This window comes from Canis lupus (assembly GCF_048164855.1).
Source record: "Canis lupus baileyi chromosome 15 unlocalized genomic scaffold, mCanLup2.hap1 SUPER_15_unloc_1, whole genome shotgun sequence".
NCBI classification, from domain to species: Eukaryota; Metazoa; Chordata; class Mammalia; order Carnivora; family Canidae; genus Canis; species Canis lupus.
The window spans coordinates 477,818-501,047 of record NW_027326420.1 but is presented as its reverse complement, the minus strand read 5'-3'; the positions used below and the strand labels follow the sequence as shown (position 1 = coordinate 501,047).

Here is a 23,230-nt window from a genome sequence, read left to right as displayed (position 1 = left end):
CGTGGGACTCAATCCCGGGTCTCCAGGATGGATCGCACCCTGGGCCAAAGGCAGGCGCTAAACCGCTGCACCACCCAGGAATCCCTGGGAGCTTATTTCTATCTGCTAAATAGAATGTTGCCTTATTCATAAATCATTGAATAAAGCCAACAAGATCTTTAAATTTATTCAGTTGAATTTTGTTTTTTCAACAATGTCTAAGTTCTTTCACTAAGATATAAATCATTATGTAATAACTGGTATTCACACGCCATGAAAAATTCACAAAGCAGTACTTCATAGACATAAATTCGAGGTCACTAAATGATCATCCACTATATATTTTATAGGAAGTGTTTATGATGGAAATTCGTCATTATAAAAATGCGATTAAAATTTAGAGTGTATAGGGATCCCTGGGTGGCACAATGGTTTGGCGCCTGCCCAGGGCGCGATCCTGGAGACCCGGGATCGAATCCCACATCGGGCTCCTGGTGCATGGAGCCTGCTTCTCCCTCTGCCTATGTCTCTGCCTCTCTCTCTCACTGTGTACCTATCATAAATAAATAAAATAAATTTAAAAAAAAGAAAATAAGTTTAAAAAAAATTTAGAGTGTATAACAAGTATATTATTTTGAACTTATTTCTATTTTTAAATAAATGATATTTAAACTATTATAGATGGTATAAAAGTTTTCTGCATACTCTTCACCACCTTTCCCTGATGTTAATAACTTACATAACTGTCATAAATGATCAAAAATAGGAAACTAATATTCTTTTAGCTAATCAAAGACCTTATTCAAATATTACCAATTGTCCTAGTAATGTGCTTTCCTGGTCTAGAAAAAAAAAAAGACCCAATCCGGGGTCCCATATTGCATTTGTTTATTATGACCCCTGAGTCTCTTCCAATACAGAACAGTTTCATTTTGCTTTGTTTTATTGATTTTTTAAAATGACTGACAATTCTTAAAAGCACAGGCCAGGGACATATGGGTGGCTCAGTCAGTGAAGTGTCTGCCTTCAGCTCAGGTCATGATCTCAGGGTCCTGGGATTGAGCCCCACATCAGGCTCTCTGATCAGCAGGGAGTCTGCTTCTCCCTCTCCCTTTATGTTCTCTCTCTCTCTCTCAAATAAATAAATTAAATAAATAAAAAATATATATTTTTTAAAATAAGCAAATACTCCACTTTGAGGAATGTCACATAATTTGGGGTTGTGCTATATTTAAAACAATATGTTTGGTCTTTGTTCCCTGTTCCTGCCAGAGAACACAGGAACACAGAGCTCTTAAACCCACCCCCTCACACCCCATCCCTGGATTTCTTGAGTGGTAGCAATGTCTTTGTTATATTAATGAGGTTACTCCTAACTCTAGGATGAGGCCAGTTGCCAAAGAAAACAAAAACAAAAACAAAAATCAGGGCAGCCTGTGGGGCTCAGCGGTTTAGCACTGTTTTCAGCTCAGGGCATGATCCCAGAGTCCCGGGATGGAGTCCCAGGTTGGGCTCCCTGCATGCAGCCTGCATCCCCCTCTGCCTGTGTCTCTGCCTCTCTCTCTGTGTGTCCCTCATGAATAAATAAATAAATAATAAATAAATAAATAAATAAATAAATAAATAAAATCTTAAAAAAATCACCAGTAGCCGATGATTTAACTAATCATGCCTATATAATGAAGCCTTGACAAAGAAATTTTTGAATAACGAGGTTCTGGGAATTTCTGGGATGATGAACAACACATCAATGTGCCAGACAGTGGCATACCTGGAGAGGGCATAGAAGCTCTGCATTCCTCACACCCAATCACCCCTCACTACTTGCCCTATATATCTTTTCCATTTGGCTCCTCTTGAGTTGTATCCTGTATATAAAACTGTAATTGTGAAGTACAGCACTTTCCTGAGTTCCATAAGCTGTTCTAGACTGAGCCTCCTAACCTATGGGGTCTATGTTAACTCCAGGTACTTAGTATCAGAACTGAATTGAATTGTAAGATACACACCTGGTGTCACAAAATTGGTCTTGGAAGATGACATGCAGGGTGATCTGATGTCTCCTCATGATAAATTTAGGTTATGATATTTTTGTAAGATTTTCAGAGAAGTGATGTTGAGCCCTTCTCAGGACATCATGTCAGGAGGCACATGACGCTGATACCTCATTACTGAGATGTTAACTTTGATCACTCAGTTGAGGTAGTGTCTTCCAGGTTTCTACACTGTAAAGTTGTATTTTCCCCAAACCTATTATTTTTAAGTGTTTCACACTGTAAGATAAAATATTAAACTACTCATAACTTCTTTTCAGATGTCAAAAATAATTTTTTCAATTACCAACGATAAAAAAACAAATCCATTAGAGAAAATAAAGAAAACTTCTTTGTATAATTGACTTTTTGGAGAAAATAGATGAGAAGCAGGAGGAAAAAAGAAAAAGATCCAGAATTTAATAGTTTCAGCAGAATGTAGCATTGAAATGTCACTGGTTGGACAGAACACAAATTTACCTTCTATCTCCATGTCAATCATAAGAGATGAATTGCCATTTAAACTCGAAGAGGAAAAAAATAAATAAATAAACTCGAAGAGAAAAGAAGCCAACACTCCATTAAACCTAACATACTTTCTATGAATGCAAGTACACATCCATAAAACTTTAATATTTAGACTGGTTGATAATTATCCACCTCAAGTCACAGATAAGTTTTGAGGAACATTACATACAAATTCTTCCAAATGACAAAGAAATAATGCTAAACCTCTTTACTTAAAAGGAGTTTGTATTTTGTCTCTATGTCAAAGTCTTAGGGAGTGGAAAAAAATCAACTGGAGCTTGACAATAGTACAAAGATAGGCAGCATTTATCATATGCTCTTAGTTAAGATGAAGAAGATTAAATGCATATCAAAAAACTAATGCATAGTGTTAGGCATTTAAAATTGAACTGTGATTTTATTTTTTGAACTGTGATTTTTAAAATATAACCATAATTATTAACACTACAAAACAGAAACTACTCCAAAGCAAGATCAAATATCATGTGCAATTTTTATTTTATTTTATTATTATTTTTTAAAGATTTTATTTATTTATTCATAAGAGACACAGGCAGAGGGAGAGGCAGGCTCCATGCTGGGAGCCTGACGTGACTCCATCCCAGGTCTCTAAGATCACACCCCAGGCTGAAGTGCTAAACCCCTAAGCCACCCGGGCTGCCCCTTGCGCAATTTTTAAACACAATATAGATTTTTTTTTTTTATGGTGAAGAAATTCATATTTATTTTTAACCAGCTGGACTCAGTTTAGATGATTCCAATTTTGTTGGCAACATCCAAAGAATCAGTCAGGAACCATTTAAACATATGCCTTCTTCTCTCCTTTGGGCCTGATCCAGGTGTTGACCTTGGCCACATCAATGTCGTGGCGCTTCTTCACAGCCTGTTTGAGCTGGTGCTTATTGATGTTGACATCCACAAGAAAAACAAGTGTGTTGTCCTCTGTTTTCTTCATGACTGACTCAGGAATCAGGGGGATCCTGATGATGGCATAGTGGTCAAGTTTGTTTCTCCTGGGGATGCTCTTTCGGAGATAATCTGAGCTGCCTTTGAAAACAGTGTCTTGGGTCCAAGTCCCTGCTCCACTCTGTCTGGTATACTTGGACCCAAGCTCGAGCTTGTAAATAAACCCTTGTGTGTTTGCATCGGAAAAAAAAAAAAAAGGAAAAGAAAAGAAAGAAAACAAACAGTGTCTTGGGCCATTGAAAGGTACGTAACTTGTGAATCTTCTTTATTTTTATGACACACCTTTCAGTACAGCCATCTTGGCCTTCAAAGACTTTGCTTTAGTTTTGGCTTTGGGAGGAGCAGGGGCTTCTTTCTATCCCTTCAGCACCATCTTTGTAAAGAGAGATGATTCGTTTTTGGTGTAGCAATGCTAGTATTCAGAGCATCCAAGAACTTCATGAGCATAATAATGGGAACTTTCTTCATCTGGAAGGAACTGAATTAAATAATAACATTGAAGACAGAGCATTTTCTTAGAATATAAACATCAGCAGCAAATGTATTGTTTGAATTAGGTAAGAAGTGCTAAATATTTCGCACCTATTTTAGATACGACTCCTGATGCAAGCTGTGTAGAACAGATTAGAATTATTACCAGATTTTTGGATTCCAAAAAAGGCAAACATGTCTGTAGGTGAATATTTTGTGGTAGTTTGTTCAGTAATGACATGAGTAGAAAAGACTATATGTATTTTTAATAATGTTGACTGCTTACTCTCTCAAAAAATTTCCAGAAAAACCCGTTGGTCAAGCAAAATCAAGTGCATTAGGCTTAAGGCAGCAAGGGAGATCACCATTTTTTTTTTTTTAATGTAGACACATAAAATGTGAGATTTATTATAGGAATTGGCATGAGGGCACTGCTGGGGTTGGGAAGACCTCTTTCTTTCTTTCTTTTTTACAGCAAATGCTTAATACATATTTATTTTACAGTATACAAATTCAGCAATGCATATTTTGTATACCATATGTATTACAGACACACACTGTTGTGCATGTTTTATGTATGTTTTCTTGCATTGACTTTCTTAAACTAACATTTTAACTCATGAAATCTTCCCTCTATGTATCTTTCTTGCTTTAGTTTTTTTTTTTAGTTTTTTAAAAAAATTTTTTATTGAAGTTCAATTTGCCAACATATAGAATAACACCCAGAGCTCATCTCACCAAGTGCCCCCTCAGTGCCCATCACCCAGTCACCCCAACCCCCTGCCCACCTCCCTTTCCACTACCCCTTGTTCATTTCCCAGAGTTAGGTGTCTCTCATGTTTTGTCACCCTCACTGATATTTTCACTCATTTTCTCTGCTTTGCCTTTATTCCCTTTCACTAATTTTTATATTCCCCAAATGAATGAGACCATATAATGTTTGTCCTTCTCCGATTGACTTATTTCACGCAGCATAATACCCTCCAGTTCCAACCACGTTGAAGCAAATGGTAGGTATTTGTCGTTTCTAATGGCTGAGGAATATTCCATTGTATACATAGACCACATCTTCTTTATCCATTCATCTTTTGATGGACACCGAGGCTCCTTCCTGTTTGGCTATTGTGGACATGGCTGTTATAAATACGGGAGAGCACCATCTTAACAGAGTTTTAGTGTCTCAGCAGGGGAATGCTGTAGGGTCTGGACTCACGTTATTTAAGGCAAGTCCTTCAATGTAGGAAAATGGTGAAGATTGGCCAAAGTTTATGATGTAATACATTAGGATTGGTGGACACAGCAGGTCTTAAAACAAGTCTGGATAAACAAATTCTTGTCCTGATAAGCAAGCTGTTTGTACCGGTGAACACACAGGTTGTTTTTTTTTTTTTTTAAAGATTTTATTTATTTATTCATAGACACAGAGAGAGAGGCAGAGGCACAGGCAGAGGGAGAGGGAGAAGCAGGCTCCATGCAGGGAGCCGGATGTGGGACTCAATCCCAGGTCTCCAGGATCACACCCCCGGCTGCAGGCGGCGCCAAACCGCTGCGCCACCGGGGCTGCCCGGTTTTTTTTTTTTTTTTTTTTATAAGACTAGCTGTTTGCCACAGTGAGGCAAATATTCACCTGAATAAATTGGTTTGCAAGAATTTCCTGAAACAAATGATGACGTTAGTTATTTATTGGTTTTCAATCTAATCTTCATGGGCTAGAATCTCTTGGAGAAAAAGAGTCACTTTATGTTGACACAGATAATATCAATTCTCAGCAGAATGTCTACAAAAACTGAATCTAGACAAAACAATTTGAGTGACTTGGAGACATGATGATGCCACAAATATACATGGGAAACAAGGGATTGCAGGAGCAAATCATGAAAAATTTTACAAAACATTCTATATTCCTTGTTTTGTTTCATCCTGATAAAAAACATGAAACATCTTTTTTGGCTTCTGGTTGATTAAAAATGATTCTAGGAAAGAGAAATTTGAAGCCTTTTTTGAAAAAATGATGAGAAAATCAAGCTGAATCTATCATGACATTAGAAACTCACTGAAGGTGTGCCTGGGTGGCTCAGTCGAGTAAGTGTCCAACTTGATTTCAGCTCAGGTCATGATCTCAGGGCCCTGGATCAGGCCCTGAATCTGGCTCCCCCTTTGTGGAGAGTTGTCTTGAGGATTTCCCTTCCTCTCCCTCTGCCCTTCCTCCTCCTCTCTCTCTCAAAAAATAAATAAATAAATCTTCAAAAAAAAAAAAAAAAAGGAGAAACTCACTGAAGAGAAGGCAATGCTCTGTTAGAAATTATTGTGACATTGTTACATATTTCTGCAACACAAGTAAAAGTTTGATCTTAAAAATAACCAGTTTTACATTTATTTGCTCAGTACTCATTTGGCATAATAGCTGGGTAAAATTTGATGTTAAATGCAAAATGATGCAGGAAAAAAGATTCAGTGTACATGATGCACTTGAAAGCATCAAAGGAATTATACATTTTTAAAAAAAGATTTTATTTATTTATTCATGAGAGACAGAGAGAGAGAGAGAAAGAAGCAGAGACACAGGCAGAGGGAGAAGCAGGCTCCATGCAGGGAGCCCGACATGGGACTCGATCCCAGGTCTCCAGGATCACGCCCTGGGCTGAAGGCGGTGCTAAACTGCTGAGCCACCAGGCCTGCCCAGAATTATAGATTTTTTGAAGACAAAGCAATAATGTTTATGAAAAATATATTGATACTGAACAAATAGCAGACTATCTTGACATAGATGGCAAGTCTCCCAGTATAGACAGTACCAAGGAAGGAATAAGAAGTGTCAACTTAGAATCCTATCTACAATCCAAAACTCAATTCCAAATTCAATTTTCCTTTTCTAAGCTAGCTATAACAATACCATCTTCAAAGGAAAGTCTGAAAGAACATAATGGCTTCTCAGTGTTGCAGATGGCCAGTGTAACTTAAAGAATTCCAATGAATAGGAGCTATTGACAAATAGTTGAAATTGCTTGGTGAACAAAGTAAGGGAAATGATACTGATGGGAATTCAATGTATAGGCAAGTAAATACTAAGTTGATTTCTAAAATCTACACTTAGAATACTCCAGATGAAGTATCTCAATATATTTGCAACAATGATTTACATGACACATTTCCAATAACGCTTTGTAGCTCCCAGGATAAATTTCACCTTGCAGTTGCAATTGCCAATGGACAATTTTATAGCTTTGTGAAAATAAAATTTATTAAAGGTAAACAATGTCATGAGAAAAACTGTTCATTTCTTTAGAAAACATGACACTAAAGCCAAATAGGCACTGAAGCTGTCATAAAGAATTTTATCTCTGTGAAAGCAAGATGTAAAGCTATTTTATAACTAATAATGAAATCTTACTGGTTTCTTAAGTATTCTATTGAGTTATTATTGTGATCAAAAATTTGTATTTCCGGGATCCCTCGGTGGCGCAGCGGCTTGGCGCCTGCCTTTGGCCCAGGGCGTGATCCTGGAGACCTGGGATCGAATCCCACATCAGGCTCCCGGTTCATGGAGCCTGCTTCTCCCTCTGCCTGTGTCTCTGCCTCTCTCTCTCTCTCTCTGTGACTATCATAAAAAAAAAATTGTATTTCCTTTATTGTGTATTCAATAATTTAATTTGTAGAATTTTTATAGAATGACCTCAGGCTTACTGTAAATTTTATTATTAAAAAATAAATAATACTCTATCTTCTAAAAATTGCACTTGAACATAAGAAAACTAACTGTATTCAAAGAAGGAACACTTTTTTCCTAATTCACACAAAGGCTGCATATGGGTACCAAAGCATCATCTCAAGATGTTGAAAATATAATTCTTTTTTTTTTGAAAATATAATTCTTATATAGATAGTAAGTTCATACCAAAGATTAATTAAACCTATTAATAAGGTAACCAGCAGAATGATAAAAACAATTCAAAGGGGGATGTAAGAAACTGAGATGTTTACAATAAATGGGGAGAAAAGTCATGCTGAAATAAAATTGTTGATTTAGACAAAGGTATACAGTGGTTAAAATCCTACAGGGTAATAAAACCATAACCTTCAGGTTTATCCTTCCTACTAAACAAAAAAGAATAACATGGCCCCAAATCAGCTTTCAGAATTTTATAATCTCTGAGTTCTAATGAATTATGCAAACAATTCTAAGTTACCAGAGTCTGACGATCCTTAGGTAGGTTTGTTTGAAAATGTTCTTAGCATGACATTAATCACCCTTTGACTTATTTCCAAGTTTGAGATCATTTTTCTTCACGTGGGCTAATGATACCCCTATATAGTCACACTGAAGCAGGAATCAGCACTAGTGATATTAAAAACTAAACAAATTCTCACCCACAAGTCACAAAGGAGTAACAAAGACTTTACTGATATTTGGTGGTGACATGGAGGAGAGGGGCACGCTGCATATCTCAAAGCAAATCATCTCTGAGATCTTGGTAAATACATGCACCCTGCACTTCTATCCAGCCTTCCCACTGTCCCTCCCCACACATTTTCCCTATCTTCTTTTTCCTAAGGCAAAGAAATATAGCCTTCTGCAGTGTTGCAGCCTCACACCCAGCAGCCTCTAAGCAAAAAATTATATTTCATACTGATGGGGTCCAAGACATGCCACCCCAAAATATGGTACCTTGGCATGTCACATATCTTAAACTGAGTAAGTCTGAGAAAGCAACAGAAAAAGGTCACTGTGACCTCCCCCCTTCTCCCTTCTCCTATGAAACAGGTCATAAATTTCCCAAGTGAAAGGTCCCCTCCCTGTACCAGGATGGAGGAAGCCATTCTTCTCATGAGAGACAGGGAATTGGGGGCTGAGAAATCTGATAAATAAACCTTGTTAAACTAACCCTTATCTCCCTGGTTACTTCTTCACCATTGAACACCCCTAGCCCAAACCTCTCTGTCTTGTCATTTCCTCAGATTCATTATTTCTTTGCCTGAAAGGTTTAAAGCTCTCTACTCTGGTCACTGCTTTGGGTCTTCATTCTCTTGTGAAGGCTACCATGTACATGTAAAAATTCAATGAAATGTACATGTGTTTCTTCTGTTAATTTGTTTTATGTCCATTTTCAAACCCAGCCAGGGACCCTAAGAGGGTTGAAGAAAGCTTTTTCCTCCCCTACAATATGTGAAGATCCAAAATAAATAATGAATTTTAAATAATTTTTCTTCTTTTTGTCACCATTGGTCAAAACTGACTCGCCTTGCTTCAATATAAAATTAAATTTAAAGTCAGTAGTTTTTAAAATAAAGACAAGACACTTTGGCTAGTTTCCAGTCATTATTTCTTGAACATTCACTGTATTCTGTGATTTCACACCGGTCATCTCACTCAGTACGAGGTTGGCTGATTCTACTATAACAAGTGAGCCTCAAAGAGGCTGTCGTGTTACAGGTAATAATAAATAGTGAGGCTTAGATGGAGATCCAGGGCCTCAAATTCCAAGTTCAGAGCTGATTACTTATTGCTTTGCTCAGAAGATATAGTCCTTTTGTTCTGTTCATGTAAATCCTTGAATTGATGAGCCATCTAAAGGGCTGCTTAGAATCTATTAACTATTTCTTCTACTGCAAGATTTCTTAACCTCAGCACTTTTGACTTTTTTTTCCCCCCAGGAGGCTGTTCTGTGCACCATAGGCTGCTCAGCAGCATCTCTGGCATCCATTCACTAGATGCCAGTAGCTCTCCCTCCCAGCCTTCCCTACCCCCAGTCATGACACAGTCAGCTACAATTGAGGACCACTGTTTCACCCTATGCTAAATTCCTTTGCAATTTGCATCCCCACCCCCCCACCCCCATCAGCCTTTCAGTCTGTGAGAACACATGGATTCTCAGATCCAGCACGCCATTGTGGAAAACCTCCCTGCCTGTGCTCTCTACGTGCTCTCTACTGGGTCCCTCTGGGCTTCCTGTAGGCCCCATGCCTATGGTAGCTGACATCCTCACTGTGAGCCTTTATCCATTCTTGGAGAGTGTCCAAAATCTACTTACATCAGCTTGATTCTCGGTGCTAGCGCATCCAATCTACTTGATGCAGTGGCTATCCAAAACCAGGGGTTAAGATAGAATTGGCTGCCCAAGAATGATTTACTGGAGGCTTCTGAAAATGTCTCCCACAACTGGATTAACTATTTTGATTAATTTGACCCATCAGTTTGTTGAGAAGAAAGGGAATACTCATTTAATTGATTTATTCACTTAATTTTTTCAAGTTAATAATTTATTTAGATTCATTCATTTATTTAACTAATATTTAGACTGAAATGACTTGCTTTGGACTAAAATAAACATTTAAAATGATCAGAATAGAAATAAAATAAAATAAAATGATCAGATTATGTTTCTTTTTAGACTCAAACTGCATTCTGCTTCTATCTCAGCACAAATTATTTCATAATCTTTATTCCCTAGAGAATATAGCTCCGTTAATAAACAATCAGTTTTCAGAGACTATTTCTTTTTTTTTTTTTTTTTAAAGATTTTATTTATTTATTCATGATAGTCACACAGAGAGAGACAGAGAGGCAGAGACACAGGCAGAGGGAGAAGCAGGCTCCATGCACCGGGAGCCCGATGTGGGACTCGATCCCGGGTCTCCAGGATCGCGCCCCGGGCCAAAGGCAGGCGCCAAACCGCTGCGCCACCCAGGGATCCCCTCAGAGACTATTTCTAACCTTTCTCTTTCCTTTTTGTAGAGAGAGTAAGATCATTTTTCCCTTAAATTTCAAAGACTATTTTAAAAAATAAATGTTTGAGAAACACTTGTGCTTGTATGATGATGCCTTTCAAGCAAGAGAGAATGACATAGAACTCAGCACAATAAATGTGTGTCATTGTATCCATAGTGGATTTCCTGTGTGATGGAGGGAAGAACAGGAGGAGACAGTCCAGAGGGTTCATGTCACACTAGATTTCTTAGGAAGATCATAAAAAGGATTTCCTGTATTTTGATTAATCCATCCTTCATCCACCTTGAGTGTCTCCATGGCAACCAGATATTTGTTTCCCGAAGATAGGCTTTCAGACTGTGGAAGGTTCATTCAGCTCTATACAAAACCCTCTGTATTTCTGAGAACTACATCTTTGAAATTCAGCCTACATAGACAACCACTCCCGAACCTTTGTCTGTGTTACTAATCCTAATGCTACTATGACCAGACATGATCAATTTTTTGAAGTATTTTCTTAGAACCAAGAGAGGCATCTGTTTCTATTTCTCAAAAACATCAAATGTTTTAAGCTTAGTTTAAAGGAGACTAGTTGAGTAGTCATTATAAGGCTTTTTTCTTTGATTGGTTAGAGTATTTCAGAGCACCCACAATTGATCATTCCTGTAAATAAAAATGATCTTTCATCAAAAATTAATGATCCTGGGTGCTTGGCTGGCTCAGCCAGTGGAGTGTGCAACTCTTGTTCTCAGGGTCGTGAGTTCAAGCTCCACATTGGGCATGGAGCCTACTTACAGTTAAAATTTTTAAAAAGAATTAATGATCCCTTTCTCAAAACACACTTCTAAAGCAGAATATAATCGAGGTGGACTAACATGCAAAAAACACACATTTTATAATGAGGTTGCACACTAGTTAGAAATGAAGCTGAAATGAGCACATGGAAACCCAAACTCCCAACACACAGCTCCATATACCCTACAGTAGGGCTGTCTTTCTGCGCTCACAGGAGATCTTGAGTAGTGCCCTATTATGTGAGATGTGTAAGTCTTCCACTCCATGGAAACAGGAACCACTGTGTCCTGCCTTCTCCCCAACCTCTACTTTTCAAAATGGAAATATGTTTCAATGGATGGATAGATGGAGGGATGGGCAAAAAACTCTTTATTAAAAACCTGAAAAACATACATCTTTTTGAAAAAAATTACATATCCAAAAATGGTGTTATCTGGGGGAAATTTCACTTTATATATCTTGTATTTTTTTCTTTTTCATGGCTGTGAGTTACTTTTGTAATTCACAAACCAATAAAAACATTTCCAATTTGGAAAACACAACAAAAACCTCAAAAAAAAAAGTGTTCTTCAAAGTTCAAAGTATACTCCAAATAAATCTATTTCTGATGTAGCACAAACAAAAAACAGCTGACCATTCGTGCAATTGTGATACAGTTGCTAGGGTTTGCACAGTTTCTCTCATTATTTTTAAAAAATTACCAAATGGTTTGTGGTTTGTAATGTCTTTATTAATGAGTAAAGTAATAAAAATCAGGTATTTTTACCCATATTATATGACTAATAATTTAAACTCTTTTTTTGGCACACAAGTAATATTGAATTAGTATGACACACAGTTTAGTAATCATAACTTGAATTATTGGAATTCATTCGGGAAACCCAGCCTCACTTAAAATTGCTGCTGTCTGCAGTGTAATAAATGTGATCGATGGCCTTCTGCAGCAATGCAGTTTAGCTGCTCCTCCATTGCTGGGAGAGGCCTCTTTGTGTGTGTATATGTGCATAATTTCTTGAACATTCCACAACTGTTTCCAACAGGAGCTACTTTTGAGCCTCCTATTCACAGTTATTTAAGAATAGCCTGTTATTTTCCAATGACCATGGATCAATTTAGATTGCCTGTAGGAAAATGAATCTCGTTGAAGATTGATGACTTGTAAAAGAGTAAAAATACACACAGCGCCCTTATCCATTCTATCTCACTCAGTTCTTTGTCATTTGGAGCTACAAGGAAAAACTGGTTTCTGCTGGTAACCAGAACTTCCACGTGATCATCAAATTCAGCAAATTAAAACCAGGAGACTTAAATTAGTCTCAATGTTGTGTTTAAGGACTAAATGTTTAAATAAACTTCCAAAGTAAAAGCAGATTTTAGCCAATGCCCCCCTGCTCACCCAAACATCTCTTCAGCATTTCTGATCCCCTTCTCCTGACTCTTCTTTTTCCTTCCATTCCTACTTATCATTTCAGTTAATAATTTTAGGAACACATTATCTGACATACATCTTGCAATTGGTTGCACCATACCTGTGTATAGGGATAAAGCAGAGAACTTAAATACTCTACACTACCTAGAGAGATATTTAACTCATAAGTCAAATCACTTCTCTCGTTTAGTAAATTTATAATATAAATAAACATTTGCAAAGAAAAAATGTACTACACAGGGGCTTTGTCAGGCTTTTATCTTAAATGCAATTGTAAAACCTATGTCATGGACTTTTTAATTTGGAAGAAATTTTAGGGACTATTTTGTATGCAGTGAAACTGTTAGGCTGAGGCTGACAAAACTGCAGTGTAAGTAACAAATCAAATCCTCCTGGAAATCTTTCCATTCTACTATTCTGTTTTTCTTGTTCAAGGAGGTGGAAAGGCATGTACATGATCTTTCTCATTTAGTACAAAAATATTATTTGGTGCATATTATTAACCTGATGGAAGCAATAAGGAAACTGAGACTCTGAGAAGTTACATAATTTTTCCGAGGTCACACAGCTACTAAAAGTGGAATTTGAAGAAAAAAAAAAAAAAAAGAAGTGGAATTTGAACCTCAAATTCTGTGAACTAACGAATTCTGTGAACAGCTCTGTCCCTATCATAACCAAGTTCAAGGCTATTGATGAAAGGCATTGAAGAAAAGGAATATTTTCCTGAAGATTGAGGGAAATCCATTGAGGAAGTCACATCACATATCACGTTAGACAAAAAACTGATAAAATTCCTCAGATATTTCTGTTATTTCCCCCCAAAGTTTCTTACCCTCAGAAGTAACTGGTTTCTTTCCTCTGATGTTACAGAGGGAAAAAATTATAACTGTTTAATCAATATAAAAGGCAAGGTTCATGTGGAAAGATTGCCTATCACCAAAGCTGCATACATGAAAAGGCCACAAAAATTTTACTTAAAAAAAAAATAGGGAGAGAGAAAAAACATAACCAAGCTAAAAGCAAAAACTGAAGATGTCAAAAAAAAGAGAGTGAACTTTAACTCTAAGCAGCACAAGGACTCTGAAGTGAAAATGGAGTTTTTGAAGCTAGGAGAACCTTAAATGCTGGGCCTAGAGAGAGGACACCTGTTCGGGAAGGAAAGGGCAGCCCACACCCTGCACATAGGGAGCCGGATCAGAGCCACATGCATTAAGCTAGGAGATCGGGAGGGCTGTTCCAACTCTGCAATAAAGATTTAGAAATATTATCCAATGAAGCTGAGACAAGAATAGACAAGAAAGGAGAGTATCTTTGTGACCTGAGGTGGAGAGCAATTTCATAAACAATTAAAAAATACAAGCCATGGAGGAAAATTTGTTGAACACAATTACCTCAAGGCAAAGGATTTCTTTCTTTCGTTCTTTCTTTCAATATTTTATTTATTTATTCATGAGAGACACAGAGAGAGAGAGAGAGAGAAGCACAGACACAGGGAGAAACAGGCTCCATGCAGAGAGCCTGATGAGGGACTTGATCCTGAGTCCCCAGGATCACACCCTAGGCTTGAAGGCAGAGCTAAGCCACTGAGCAACCCGGGCTGCCCAAGACAAAGGATTTCCATTCAATGAAGGGCACCAGGAATAAAACTATAGAGGAGAGTCCTCCAGCAAGCCAAGATGCCAAAAGGAAAGAAGGCAAATGGGAAGAAGGTGGCCCCCGCCCCTGCTGTTGTGAAGAAGCAGGAGGCCAGGAAGGTGGTCAATGTCCTGTTCAAAAAAAGACTCAAGAATTTTGGCATTGGACAGGACATCCAGGCCAAAAAGTACTTCACCCTCTTTGTCAACTGGCCCACTACATCTGGCTGCAGTGGCAAAGGGCTATTCTCTATAAATGTTTAAAAGTGCCTTCCACTATCAACCAGTTCACCCAGACCTTGGACCACCAAACAGCTACTCAACTGCTTAAGATGGCCCACAAGTACAGACCAGAGATGAAGCAAGAGAAGAAGCAGAGATTGTTGGCCCAGACTGAGAAGAAAACTATGTGCAAAGGGAATGTCCCCACAAAGAGGCCACTTGTCCCTTGAGCTGGGGTTAACACTGTCACCATCTTGGTGGAAAACAGGAAGACTCAGCTGGTAGTGATCACACATGATGTGGATCCCACTGAGCTCGTCTTCCTGCCTGCCTTGTGTCATAAGATGGGGGTTCCTTACTGCATTATGAAGGGAAGGCCAGGCTGGGGAGTCTGGTCCACAGGAAGACCTGCACCACTGTTGCCTTTACACGGTAACTTGGAAGACAAGCGGCTCTGACTTATCTGGTAGATGTCATCAAGACCAATTACAATGACAGATATGATGAGATCTGGTGCCACTGGGGAGGCAATATCCTGTGTCTAAAGTCGGTGGCTTGCATCGCCAAGCTGCAAAAAGCAAACGCTAAAGAACTGGCCACCAAACTGGGCTGAATGGATGCTGTTGAATTTTCTGTACATAAAGGTAATAAAAGGTTCTCTTTCAAAAAAAAAAAAAACTATAGAGGAGAATATGCATATATTTGTGTTGTCTATGGCTAGAAAAGGGTTAAGCAGTAAGTCTACAGTTTTTTCCTTTCCATTTATTGGGGGGGGGGGGAAGAGAGTGGGGGCAGAAACAAGGCAGATGTCTAGGCCTAATCTCCTCGTGAGAATGTTAATGACTACCTCCTAGCAAAAGAGCTAAAAGTATTTGCTAACAGGGGAGGGCTTATCTTTGGAATGCTTTTAACTGGATGAACCCTGTTGGTTGGATTGCTTATGGTAAATACACCAGGAATCTATACATTTATGGGCATAGCCCATGGGAAAATATCATGCACTGGATACAACCATCTAAGTATAAATTGGAGATGTTTCATGACCTAGATGACAAAATATTGATTTGTCCCATATCTTATGAACTAAACTTGATCATATAGTCAAGATGGTGTCTGTCAAGTTTCTCCACTATGAAGTTACTATGTTCCCTTTGTAATTAATACATACTTATAGGGAGGTATACTTTGAGATTATACAAATATCCTGTTTGTCATCAAAATCACTCATTCACTTTAGCCTTCCTTGATAATTCTTCCTTAATGTAAGTGTTCTATCATGGCTGCCAAATGACGATTTTCTAACTGAATCATTTGCTCTACATTTATTAGTTGACATTTTAATGTGAAGATGACCTTTCCCCTCCTATTTGTTATTTCATTATTTATCTGTATCAGCAGGGACTCATAGATTCTTACTTTATTCCTTAAGTTATGACCTATTATTACCATTATTGACTTTGTTATGTAGCTTATCCCAGATTTGGCAAGTGGGTGTGCCTTGTATTTTGTTTGTTTTTATACTAGATGAAATTACATAAACGTTAAAAAGAGGGATGCCTGTGTGGCTCAGCGGTTCAGTGCCTGCCTTCAGCCCAGGATGTGATCCTACAGTCCCAGGATTGAGTCCCACATCAGGCTCCCTGTATGGAGCCTGCTTCTCCCTCTGCCTGTGTCTCTGCCTTTCTCTCTCTCTCTGTCTCTTGTGAATAAATAAATAAAATATTTTTATAAAAGGTTAAAAATAAATGAAGAATCACTAATACTCCTAGCAATACATTTTCAAAATGTATAAAGCAAAACCACATAGGAACTCAAATAATATAAAGCTATTGGGATTTTTTTTAACTCTCTGAATCTGATGGATGAAGTAGACCACCCAATCAGATGAAGAGGGTCATTATTAAGGGTATAGGAGATGTGAATAACATAGCTAAAAAGACTCACCTACTACATATAAAATACTGCACCTAACAGAAAATGCACACTCTTTTTGAGGTACCATAAAACACTTTTTACACTTTTTATTTGGAAATAATTTTAAATATACAGAAAGTTAAATCTGGAAAAATATAAATAACAAAAAGAACACCTGTATAGCCTTTACTCTGATTCACCTACTCTAAACATTTTACCCATTTGTATTATCATTTTCTGTGTGTATGAGTGTGTAAATTTTTTCCTGAATTGAGTGTAAGTTACACACTTGTCATCATTAACCCTTAAATGCCTCAATGTGTATGTCCTAAAAATAAGAATATTCTCTCATAGTACCACTATATAGTTACCAACTTTATAAATTCTTATATTGATACTTTACTATCTAATTTCAAATTTTGTCAGTTGAAATAAAAATATCCTTTATGGCATTTTCCCCCCTGCAGCACAGATCCAGTTTAGGGGTAACTATTGTATTTAGTTGTTATTATCTTTAGCCTGTAATGAAATACTTGTAAAAATCGACCAAATTCATCCACAGTGTGGTACAATTCAACCTCAAACAAACAAATAAAAAAAGATAATTTCATACATATTTTTAAACAAAGAAATAAAACACATAAGCCATGATTTGAAAAGAAAGTCAAAGTGGAAATTAGAAATATTTTATACTGAAATATAAAAAAACAACCAAACTAACTAGGTAAATAAAGTGGGGAATAAGAGAATGAAAATAAGCAAGAAAATTAATTAAATCGATAACAACAAGGGAGAGATCATCAATGCAGTCCAAAGCAGAGTCATTAAAAAGATGAATATGAAAGATAATGCTCTAAATAATCTGAGCAAGAATAAAAGGAAGAAGGTATAAATAAATAATTGAACTAAAATCATGACAATTTTGCAATGCCTGGGTGGCGTAGTTGGTTGTACATCAACTCTTGGTTTCAGCTCAGGTCTCTATCTCAGGGTCATGAGATCAGGCCCAACCTTGGGGTGGAGCTCAGCTGGGAGTCTGCTTAAGATTTTCCCTCCCCTTTTACCCCCTCCCCCATGTGAGTGCTCTCTCTCTTTTTCCAAAATAAATAAATAAATCTTTAAAATCATGGCATATTTATATTTACTTTAGAGATATAAAAGAAAATAACTTTAAAAAAAATTTAACCAATACATTTTAAACCTTAGATGCAGGTAAATTTTCTAAAAAACAAACAAAAATTACAAGTTAACAAATTTGATTGAAAACAAAAGCTGAATGAACTAATAAACATTAAGAAATTGAAAAGTTGTCAAAATTTCCCCTCCCTCTTCCGAAAAACAATTTTTAAGATGAAAATATATGTTTTTATCAAGAAAAATACACAATCTGTATTTCATATAACATGTTTCAGAGAATATAGAGGAAAAGTCACAAAATTCAATTTGCCTTGATGTCAAAAAGAACAGGGACTGTATACTTATAATCTCATGGACACAGATGCAAAAATCTTAATTTTCAAAAACAACAAATCAAATTCTATAGTATACTCAACGTTCTCATTATTTGCAGATTCCTATTTATGAATTCGTCTACTTGTCAAATGTATTTGTAATCCCAAAATCAATACTTAAAATGCTTTCGTGGTCATTTACGGAAATGTGCAGAGTTGCAAAAAATTTGAGTTGCAGGACTCACATGTTCCCAGCTAAGGTTAAACAAGGTAACATTATGCCTTCTGTTTTAGTAATTTTGTAGTAAACAATTATACTTTTTGTGATCTATTTAGTGCCACATTTTTCATATTTTTGCATTTTTTTCTTGATGATTTTGCTGCTTAAAATAGCCTAGCACTAAAGTACTATCTAGTGTTCTTGACACAAAAGGTTGTGATGTGCCTTACAGAGAAAATACATGTACTAGATAAGCATTATTTGGGCAAGAGTTATAGTATTATTGGCCACAAGTTCAATGTTAATGAATCAAGAATATATATTAAATAAGGTATCTTTAGACAAAAACACATAAAACAAGATTATATATTGATCAGTTGACTAACATGTCTCCAGAGTCCTAGAGGAACCTAATTGTATATTTCCTCTAGGAACAATGATTCAATATTTATTCAGTGTTTATAGCAAGTTTATAGAGCATAACTGCAATGAATAATGAGAATTAACTGTATGTATAATATAAATATGGTATGTGTAAGTACAAAACAACATATCACAACCAGATAAAGTTTCATCAATGCAAGGATGGTCAACATGAAATTCTCAATATAATTTACCATGTTAGATTTATTTATTTATTTATTTATTTATTTATTTATTTATTTATTTTATTTATTTATGATAGTCACACAGAGAGAGAGAGAGAGAGAGACAGAGACACAGGCAGAGGGAGAAGCAGGCTCCATGCACCGGGAGCCTGATGTGGGATTCGATCCCGGGTCTCCAGGATTGTGCCCTGGGCCAAAGGCAGGCGCCAAACCGCTGCGCCACCCAGGGATCCCTACCATGTTAGATTTAAAAACAAACATCAATATAATCTTTTCAACAGATTGAGATGAAAGCACTCAGTAAAACTCAATATTCATGATAAAAGCTCAGCAAAAAAAAAAAAAAAAAAAAAAGCTCAGCAAAATAGTAATAGAAGGCAATATCAATGGATTGGTAAATTCATATATAAGAAATAAGAGTCTAAAATAATCCTGGAAACTAAAAGGTAAAATACCTAAATTTACTCAGAGTCATATAAATAAAGACAGTATGATATAGGGACCAGTAAACATATAAAAGACTTCAGGGGGCAGCACGGGTGGCTCAGTGGTTTAGCTCTGCCTTCAGCCCAGGGCCTGATCCTGGAGACCCAGGATCGAGTCCCACATTGGGCTCCTGCATGGAGCCTGCTTCTCCCTTTGCCTGTGTTTCTGCCTCTCTCTCTCCCTCTCTGTGTCTCGAATGAATAAATAAATAAATAAAAATCTTAAAAAATATAAAAATAAAAAATAAAAGACTTCAGGAACAAGCCTAATCAGTGATGAGGCCTTCAAATGTTAAAGAGATGTCAATACAATTAACTAGAAAAATAATGGACACGTCGACAAATGGTCCTGAGTCAACTAGATTTCCACGTGGGAAACATTAAAAGATTTCCCTCTCATACCATAGGTAGGATAAAAACTCCAAAAGAATTATGGACTTAATTGTAAAAATAATTATTTAATAATTTCAGAAGAAAACACAGAATATGTTTATAGTTTTGGAGTAATAAAGGATTTCTTAACAACAAAATAAGTTTTTAAAAAACAGAGATAAAAAAAAAAAAAAAAACAGAGATCATAGGGCAGCCCGGGTGGCTCAATGGTTTAGCGCTGCCTTCAGCCCAAGGTGTGATCCTGGAGACCCAGAATGGGGTCCTACATCAGGCTCCCTGCATGGAGCCTGCTTCTCCCTCTGCCTGTGTCTCTGTCTCTGTCTCTTTCTCTGTGTGTCTCTCATGAATAAATAAATAAAATCTTAAAAAAAAAAAAACAGATCATAAAGGAAAAAAATGTATGAATTTTGGTACATCAATATTGAAACTTCCAAACAAAATCAATGTCATAAGCATTGTTACAAGACAAGCCACTAAAAAAAAAAAAAAAAAAAAAAAAACAAGACAAGCCACTAAGGATTAGTATTCAGAATATATAAAGGACAAATCAATGAAAAGAGACAAAGAGATCATGGACATTTTTTTTTTAAGACAAAGAATTGAGCAGGCATTTTACAAGTAAAGAAATATACAAAGATCTTCAGCCTTGTTAGTAACCAAGGAAGTACAAAATGACATATACTGAAATATTTTATATCTATCAGTGATAAAAATTAAAAAGTTTTAGAATATTAAGTGTTTACAAGGGTGCAAGGAAGGGGAAACTTATAAATTGCTAGGACCTGGGATCCCTGGGTGGCGCAGCAGTTTAGCGCCTCCCTTTGGCCCAGGGCGCGATCCTGGAGACCCGGGATCAAATCCCACGTTGGGCTCCCGGTGCATGGAGCCTGCTTCTCCCTCTGCCTATGTCTCTGCCTCTCTCTCTCTCTCTCTGTGACTATCATAAATAAATAAAAATTAAAAAAAATTAAATTGCTAGGACCTGTTTAAAAAATTACTGTAGCAATTGCTATTAAATTGAAATTAGCATACCCCATGACCCAGAAATTTCACTTTTTTAGTATCTCTGACACATGTATACATGGAGACTTAAATATGCTCTATTATTTGTAACAAGGAAAACAATTTTCAAACAACTCATTATTTATCAGTTGGCAGATGGATAAATTGTGGCATATTTATAGAATCGAATTCTATATGGATTACCATTTCAATGAAACTATGTGCTATCAGCAGATCTCAAAAGATAATGCAGAGCAATAGATGCAGGTTGCAGAATCATATGCATAATATGACACCATTACGTAATTTTTTCAAGTCAGAAAATATATATTTACAGAAAGTGTAAAAAGATGGATTGGGTTTGCATCAAACTTATAATGAGAAGATGGGGAAAATAAAGTAGAATTCAACTATCTCTGTAACAATCCATTTCTTTTATTACAATTTTTGGAGAAAAATGACAAAACATAAGCATTGGTTAATTTTGAGTAATGGATAAAAAGATATTAGTTATATGGTTCTCTGTAGTTGTGTCTATTTTTAAAAAATTAATAAAAGAATTTAAACTAAAGTCATAAGTGTTTACCTGAAATTAGACCAAATAAACATGTATCATTGTCAAACTCCGGGTTACTTACTTATTCCGATTAAGTCCTTAGTGATGTCCAGAAATATCCCTTACTCTTGTTCACTTTGGGCTGTAAAAATCTCTTGCCTTGCGCAGCACTTGGAGCTCGCTTCTATCTGCTAGACTGGATGCAGCCCAATTAGTGAAATGCTGAATAAAAGCCTACTATATCAGTACATTGTGGGAAATTTTCTTTTAACACTTAATGCCTTGATTTTTTTAAAGTGGTATATCCACATGATAAACAGTAAAGCTGTACTCAAAAACAGTTCAATGAGGGGATCCCTGGGTGGCTCAGTGGTTTAGCACCTGCCTTCGGTCCAGGGCATGATCCTGGAGTCCCGGGATCAAGTCCCACATCAGGCTTCTGCAAGGAGCCTGCTTTTCCCTCTGCCTCGCTCTCTCTCTGTGTCTCTCATGAATAAATAAATAAAATCTTTAAAAAAAAAAACAGTTCAATGAAGTTATTAGTCATATGAAAAATGCTAATGATTTGTAATATTCAGAGAAATAAAGCAAAAATAAAAATGAATATTTAGTAAGTTCTAATTTAATACAAATACAAGTGCAAAGACAAGAATTTGGAAAGAAGTAGAATTCAACCAAAGGTTATTTATCTTATCTCCGAGTGATGTGATGTGTGATGCTCAGACAGATTTTTTTTTCCTCGTGATTCTTGTTTTCCAGTTTTTTTTTTTTTTTTTTTTTACAGAGAAGGTATTTTAGAATTGGAAAACAGGTTATCGGTGTTAAATAAATTTTTCGTAAAAGCTTGCAAAATTAAAGAATCATTTAAAGTTTGTCTTCTGTTTTCTTTCCTGACTAATATTGAAATAGCATTTTGTTTTTCCTGTTACATAACTGATTTAAAAATTTAGACCGAGTTCTATATAATACTTTGGATCCATCTTCACCTGGGATTTGGAAAATTTAAAGCCTTCCAAATAGAAATCCATTCCAGGAAGAATGACAAAACATCAGCCATTGCAAATATCTGTCTAATCTTGGGACCTTGAAACTGTTTACTGGTTTACAGAGCGGTAGGGAGAGCCAGAGCCCAACAGTAACCCTACCATTCACTTGCTCTGAGTAACGACCATCTGCTGGGGACTGGGGAGGACCCAGCTCAGTCAATTAGACTGCCTCGGTTTGCATGATAAAGGAAGATCACAGAAAGTCAACACAATTGAGAGCAACTCCCCTGGTGGCAGAAAAGATCTGCAAGCAACTGGCAGAAATGGCTTGCATTTGAGGAGCGCAGCTCTCTCCTTGGAGCTTGCACTTCTCGGAAAGCAGGCTCTTTACAAAATAAAAGTGACATTCAAAAACATCACTTTGGGTAGGCTTAGATTTTTTGCTTCTTTTTTCCCTTCCATTATTGCATGGAGGAGAGGAGTGAAAGAAAGATGTAAAATGTTTTTTTTTTTTTTCTTTTGGGATCTCAGGTACAAAGTTTACATATTCTTTGGTTCATAGTTCATTATCCATAGATCCATAGACCTATGATCCATACCATAGATCCATGAGTGGCTTTCTTGTATTTAATCATAAAAATATTTTCTCCTTTTGGCCCAAACTCAACTCCCCTCTCCCTCCTCCTTCCTATTCTTTTTGTGTGTGTGTGTGTATTTTTTTTTTTTTTATTGGAGTTCTATTTGCCAACATATAGCATAACACCCAGTGGTCATCCCGTCAACCTCCTTCCTATTCTAATGTGTTGCGTATATGTTCTTAATTATAAGTGTTTTATGAATGAATAGTGAACC

General features: G+C 36.7%; 1 protein-coding gene, 1 long non-coding RNA gene and 1 pseudogene across 2 annotated transcripts in view; 2 read left to right on the top strand and 1 right to left on the bottom strand.

Annotated features, from left to right (window-relative positions):
* The window catches only part of LOC140629485 (adenylate cyclase type 1-like), a 347,929-nt gene that overhangs the window by 213,051 nt on the left and 111,648 nt on the right, over positions 1-23,230 (top strand).
* The window catches only part of LOC140629478 (uncharacterized), a 39,424-nt gene continuing 19,826 nt past the window's right edge, over positions 3,633-23,230 (bottom strand). Inside the window, exon 2 of the long non-coding RNA XR_012027323.1 lies at positions 3,633-3,984. This is a non-coding gene — a long non-coding RNA (uncharacterized lncRNA). The remainder of the gene's footprint in view (positions 3,985-23,230) is intronic.
* LOC140629489 (large ribosomal subunit protein eL8 pseudogene) lies at positions 14,584-15,376 on the top strand (annotated as a pseudogene).